This window comes from Sinocyclocheilus rhinocerous, unplaced genomic scaffold (assembly GCF_001515625.1).
Source record: "Sinocyclocheilus rhinocerous isolate Xijiao unplaced genomic scaffold, SAMN03320098_v1.1 scaffold1677, whole genome shotgun sequence".
Classification (NCBI taxonomy): Eukaryota; Metazoa; Chordata; class Actinopteri; order Cypriniformes; family Cyprinidae; genus Sinocyclocheilus; species Sinocyclocheilus rhinocerous.
The window spans coordinates 35,501-42,674 of record NW_015646345.1 but is presented as its reverse complement, the minus strand read 5'-3'; the positions used below and the strand labels follow the sequence as shown (position 1 = coordinate 42,674).

The following is a 7,174-nucleotide window of genomic DNA, read 5'->3' as shown; positions in this document are numbered from 1 at the left end:
GTGACGTAGACATGTGGGGGCGTGTTAGAACGAGCCGTTTTAGGTAGGCAAGGTTGACAACTAACTTTTATAAAGAATATCTCTTTGGATTTGAGACTTTAGTCTTTGCAACTTTACAGATCTTCTTTATGCACCAAGAGCTTGTAACACTCCAAAGAGAAAAAAAAATTGAAATCGCATCATATGACCCCTTTAAAAAAAAAAGTTATGCCCCGTCTTAAAAAAATCTGATGATTTATAAGACTAGTCTAAGCATTTTATGCAACATCATTTTATGCAATATCACATGAGATCTACTCTTACCTCAGGGACAGTCATTATAATGTGTAAATCTTCTGTGATTAACTCGTCAGGCCTGGTATGGTGGTCTGGTCTCTGCCTCTATAAAACAGGACAGCACATACAACAATATGAAGCCTAGATTTTAAAAGGTAAAGAAAGACATCAATATCACCTGAAGGGAAAAAAACGTCGTTTCCCATGGACAAATTCACAGGTGTGATGCATTACAATTTCTGTAAAGAAGACACATTAGTGAAGGTGTTTTAGGTACAAAACAGGCTTTGTTTTAGAACATGCTGGAAATCATATCATTTGGATTCCTTGAGTGAAGTCCTGTTTTATGTCAAAAGTGGTAGCACTTTTTTTTTTTTTTTAATTACATAATTACAGGAAAACAATGTATAAATGACATCGTACAAAATTATTTTTACATCAATATGTAAATGAGTTTAGTACTAGTTGTCATGAGTGTGGGGATTCTGTGGATTGATGCTGCAGAAGTAGAAACCAAGCGTCCAACAAAATGTGTTCACTTCTTTGGGTCATGGACAGAAATTCTGAATGGAAGCGATACCTTTTGTCACTTTATTGCGTTGTAGGACACAGTGTTATCAAGCAATCACCTAACAATGAATGAAAATCTTGTTGAAATGTAGATGTAAAGGTATAAACTCATTTCTAACTAAGTAAAGTGAGTAAAGACCAAAACTGCCCACGTAGAGCTGAAAATGTCTACAAAATTTTGAAAGGTCTCTGTAAGTTAAGTGTTAATAAGTTAAGTTAATATTAATTTAGAAAATTATGGAGAAGAAAGCGTAACGGGAATTTAAATTAAATCTTTGACTAGGCAACATTTCAGATATATATATTTAACTGTATGTCTTGTCTTTGTTATCTTTGATAACACAACAAATTATCTGACCGCAAAAATGTCAGAAAATCAGACGAAAAAAGACCTGCTTACACTAGAGTTAGTGTCTTTCTGCTCCGTACACATTTCCTGCACATAGATAACAAGAGTGAAATGATGGCATAAAGAAAGGTGAGCACCCCCACGAGGCACACTAGGGAAAGAAAGGGGTCTAGTGTCACGGAGACCAGCTCTGCACATCTCTCCCCGATAAATTGCCAGAGTTTACCTACGGGACATCTAAAAGGGTCAAGAGAGACAGTTAGAACATGTACAGTGGAGGATTATTCTTAAAGAGATCCATCAGAGCTACACAACAACATCCCTGTGTTTACATGTTTCTAAAGAACAAAGTCATTTCTTGAAAATCTTGAAAAAAAAAAAGCTACCAAAAATACTGGAGTACTGGCAGAAGTTTGCCAACATACAGTCAGAAACTTGTTTTACCTAAAAAAAACTAGATCTCACATTAGAGACGAGCATTGTATTCAATTCCGAAACAGAATTGAGATTGTGGAATCTATATGTGATTGTTCTCTGAGGTACCTGCAAGCGGCACCGTGCCCTGGTACAATCTCACACTCTCCTCCATTGAGACAGAAGTCAGGCTGGACCGCGCAGAGGCTCTGACATGGCAGTCCATCCACCGTCACGTAGCCTGGCTCACATAAACATTGTGCTTCCTTTGTCCACAGGTTCACCACACATTTGGAAAACTCGTCGCAGGCAAGAAACTTGCAAGGGTCACCTTGATCAGCTAAAATGAAAGAAGAAATTAGACTCATCTCTCTTGTAGATATTCATGACCTTCTGTGAGAAATCCTGCCCATGTTTCTGCTTACAGACTAGTTTGAAAAAATGGCCAGCAAACTGATGTATGATGCTTAACAGGAAAGACTCTTACCTGGTTCGATGTCTAGAGAATGGCTGTCAATCTTTATGTCCAATTGCTGGGCTGCAGCATCACAAAACTCTTCCAAGACATTCTGGACAGCCTGAGTAATGTTGTACGGCACAGACTTGGCAAATTTTGCCTTGCTATTGACCACCACACTTCCGTTTCTGAAGTTTAGAATCTCTAACTTCTTAAAGCCTGTTAGGTTAGACTGTAGATATGGGAGTAGCTGTGCACAAAGATGACAAAAACATAGTTCATGTATGTTCACCATTTAAATTCCACTGGACAATAGCAGCAGTTAGCAGAAGGAGTCTAAGCACAAACTTTAAAAAGAATACTACCATACTGCATAGTATAAACTGTATACTGTCTGATACAATTGTGTAAAGTATGCAATAAGCATTATGATGAAGCTGCAATATGCTACTGTAGATTATTGTGACTCAACTACGTCACTTTCAATTCAGCAAGTGTCATCCTGTAGTCATCTTTGAAGAAAAAAAATGGGATAGTGATGTTCACTCATCACTATAAGAAATTGCTTTAAAGGGGTCATATGATGCGTCCTCTTTTGGAAGGCCAAACAAAGTAGTTTCGCTTTTTACAACAAAACACACAGCGTCACACACGGCGGGCTTAAGTGAGCGGAGGCTGGCTTGAGTGAGCAGCGGCGGGGGGCGTGGTTGACTCTTAACTTTTATAAAGAATATCTCTTTGGATTTGAGACTTTAGTCTTTGCAACTTTACAGATCTTCTTTATGCACCAAGAGCTTGTAACACTCCAAAGAGAAAGGAAAAATTGAAATCGCATCATATGACCCCTTTAATAAATCAAGAAAATAAAGAGTTGTTCTCTTATACTGTAACATGCCACTGTTAATGAGGAATCCTCAGATTAAGATGTTAATAATAAGCCAATCAGCAGTTGAAACAGCTGCACTCACCAGTTCAACAAATGTGTTTTCCAGTGATCTGTACTCTGCGGAGCTCTTATTGAAAAGATCTTCAGAGAACATCATGTTTGTGACACGCAAACTGAAAAACACAACTAGTTCTTTGCCTTTGCTAGCTGTGGTCATTGAAGGAGTAGTGAAATACTTGAGCGCTGGCGCTTTTGTTGTCTCTAAGGGATATGCTTCATTTGGAAAAGAGTATCCATTGTCATAACTCAAGAGATCAATGGTCTCAGTACTTACTACGTCTATTTGGTCTAACTCAGTGGTTAGGTCTTTTAAATGAATAAATGGGTCTTCAGTTTCCACATTCAGCACTTTCTCATTTTCTGACTCAAATACAATGTCCTGGAAAACAGTTGATTGTACTTTTTCAATTGGTGAACCCTTTTCCAAAGATGTTGGAGTAATGACTGGTACATCTGTTAGGACTACTTCCTCAGTTCCCACATTCAGCACTTTGTCATTTTCTGTCTTCGTAAAATTAACGTCATGGCCAACAGTCCATTGTACTTTTTCAGTCGGCGAATCATAATCCTTTTCCAAAGATGTTGGCGTAATGACTGCTACATCTGTTAGGACTACTTCAAACAGTTCAAGGTCTGCAGGTGTAGTTGTCAGAGGTGCAGGTGTCTCCATGGGTAGTGATGCAGTTGCTTCCTCTTGTTTTACAAGGACACCTTCTGTCAGAGTGTCTTCCTCTGGAAAATCATTAATGATAGGTTATGAATTACTTTCATATTTGCAAACTGAAATTGTTACAGGGTTCCCACACCTTGGTTAACTTCAAATTCAAGGACTTTCCAGGTCCAATACCCTCAAATTCAAGGACTTAATGTGGGGACACGTTTCAAGAGAGAGCAAGGTTACATCGTGTTACCTTGTAAGATACATTGTTTCAGTTTTCATGTGTCAAACACAACTATCCAAAAAAGCATTTATTTTTTTTTGCATTTATTTTTGGCCAAATAACAGAGATCTGATATTCTATTTGTTGTATTTCTGTTTTGCATAAAACTGAAGAATATTCGGTACATTATGGAAGCCCGATTCCGCCACTGAATAAAAAATAAAAAAGGTAATTGCGACTTTTTATCTCCCAATTCTGACTTTTTTCCCTCAGAATTGCGTGATATAAACTCGCAATTATGAATTAAAAAGTCCTAATTGTGAGATATAAACTCACAATTCTGAGAAATAAAGTCAGAATTGAACTTTACAGAAATAAAGTGAGATAATTGATGAAACTCAATGTGGATTCATGAAAGGTCGCCACATTTCCTCTAATATTCGTTTAGTTGTTGATTTAGTTCAGTATAATAATTTATTAAATGGAGACCCTTTAATACGGATTTTAGAAAAGCTTTTGATACAGTAAGCCATAATTTTATATTTGATTCATTAAAACTCTTTGGTTTCGGACAATATTTCATCAAAAGTGTAAGAACTATGTACTGTGGTAGCAATAGTTCTATTAAACTTGCCAATGGAACATCTCCTAGATTTGAAATAAATCGAGGCATCCAACAAGGTTGTCCAATCTCTGCATTCCTTTTCTTGGTCGTATATATATTATTTATTTATTTATTTTTATTTTTTTATCCTGTTATTTTTATTTTATTTTAATTACAAAATAAATGTAACTGTAATTCATTATGTGTATGTGTATATCCAATATGTGTAATTATATTCCAGTAACTTATAGCTATATTAACGATTACAAAGGGGGTTACAGTGCAACGTTTCCCTGTTTGCATTGTGCCTTTGTGTGATGGAACTGAATAAAGGGGGAAAAAAAAGAAAAAAAAACTAGTATGCAAAGGCCACGAAGTATTGGCGAAATAACACATTAGCGGACAGGAGGGAATAATATGGAATTTTTTTCCAGAAAACTTCTAGCACAAAATAAATTCAAGCACTTTCAAGGACCTGTATCTATGTATGTTTATTTTCAAAAATGAGGAGGAAGACTTTCACCAAAAACAGCTGCTGTCACTTCTGCACTCGGGTGTCTTATTTTCTTTTAGCCCAGGGGTGTCCAATGTCTGGCCCGCGGGCCAAATGCGGCCTGTGGATGAACGGACTAGCACCCGCCCAGAACAATGTGTTTACCCGCTGACTGATCTCGAATTCTCGATCACCAGACCACTAAACAGCTCTGTGAGGTTTGGAGCAGAGGTTTCTCATACAAACCACAGATGTTGCGGTGATTTAAAGTAGTTAGGCAGATGAAACAGCGCTGACGTGGAAAACAGGAGAAACACGTGCGACAATAAACCAGTTAGAATACTTTTCAATCCACAAATCACCAACATTTTCAATGGATTTATTGTAGTAACTCTAACTGTAACTGTGGTATTGTGGCAGAAATGTAGGATATTCATACCAAATTTTATTATATTATTAATGTAGACATATTGAATGTAATGTAAGGGAGTAATGAAATAGGCCAAATCACAGATATTTTTTGTTAAAAGCAGTTTTGTGCCTTTCTATTTATACAAAATAAATGCGTTAATAGACTAAAAAACATAAAGCCCTTCTACATATTATAATTATTAAAATTGTACCTTTTAGAAACAAGGTTCTTAAAATATTTACATATTTTTTGACAAAATGTCAACTCAAGCTACTGCCATATATATATATATAGGGAGAGGCATCCGGCCCCTCGATGTGTCCACATCATCGAATATGGCCCCCTTTAAAAAAAATGTTGGACACCGCTGTTTTAGCCTGTTATTCTGCCTCAGCTCCAGTGTCACATTTAAATTAGAGAGCCTAGAGTGATGAAAATGTGCTATAAGGTATACATATATCGTTGTTTCAGATTTTCGAGGCTATTTCTAAAAATCTCTTTGACCAAACATTTGTATTGAGAAACACACCTAGCATAGCTCTCTTACCCATCTGTGTGAGCTGTGGCTCCTCAGTATCTCCAATAGTAGATGGTAAGTCCTGGACAACAGTTAATTCTACTTTTTCAGTTGGTGAATCATAATCCTTTTCCAAAGATTTTGGTGTAACGACAGATACATCTGTTAGGACTACTTCAAAAAGGTCAAGGTCTGCAGGTGTAGTTGTCAAAGGTTGATCAGTTGCTAATATCTCCATGGGTAGTGATGGAGTTTCTTCTTGTTCTACAAGGAGATCTTCTGTCAGAGTGCCTTCCTCTAGGAAATCATTAAAGACAGCTTATAAACTACATTTGAAGTGTGAAATAGTTAATTTTGTGGATCAATAATCTTAATTCTCTTATCCCCAATAGATGAGGAAGACTTTCACCTAAAACAGCTGCTGTCACTTCTGCACTCGGGTGTCTTATTTTCTTTTAGCCTGTTATTCTGCCTCAACTCCAGTATCAAATTTAAATCAGAGAGCCTGTAGAGTTCTGTATTCAGATCTGTGATTGGGAACTATACATTCGTCGTGGTCAGAATTGTTGGTACCCTTGGTAAATATGATCAAAAAGGTTGTGAAAATAAATCTGCATTGTTAATCCTTTTGATCTTTTATTTTAAAACTGTACAATAATCTAACCTTTCATTGAAGAAGAAGAATTTAAAATGGGGGAAATCTCATTATGAAATATATGTTTTTCTCTAATAGACGTTGGCCACAATTAATGGTAACCTTAGAAGTTCTTATGAGTAAAGAATTACTCTGAAGTAAATCTTCAGATTCTATTCTGAAGTATATTCCCATTCATATTTACAATTTTTAGCACACCAGGGTGATTATGAACATGCAATTATCCAGCCATTGCTTCCTGTTTCACAGGAATATAAATATGAGGGAAAACAAAGGCCAAATTCCTTTAATCATCTATCAGAATGAGTAAAACCAAAGAATATAGTTCTGATGTGCAGCAACAGGTAATTGAGCTTCACAAATTAGAAAGTGGCTTTAAGAAAAGAGCTAGAGCATTGAAAATCCCCATTTCCACTAACAGGGCAATAATTAAGAATTTCCAATCAACTAAAGATGTTACAAATCTGCCTAGAAGAGGACGTGTGTCTATATCGTCCTAATGCACAGTGAGGAGGAGAGTTTGAGTGGCTAAAGGCTCTTCAAGGATCACAGCTGCAGAATAGCAGAGATTAGTTGAGTCTTGGGGTCAGAAAGCCTAAA

General features: G+C 36.7%; 1 pseudogene; it reads right to left on the bottom strand.

Annotated features, from left to right (window-relative positions):
• Positions 1-7,174, bottom strand: part of LOC107707323 (interphotoreceptor matrix proteoglycan 1-like) — a 22,520-nt pseudogene that overhangs the window by 1,309 nt on the left and 14,037 nt on the right.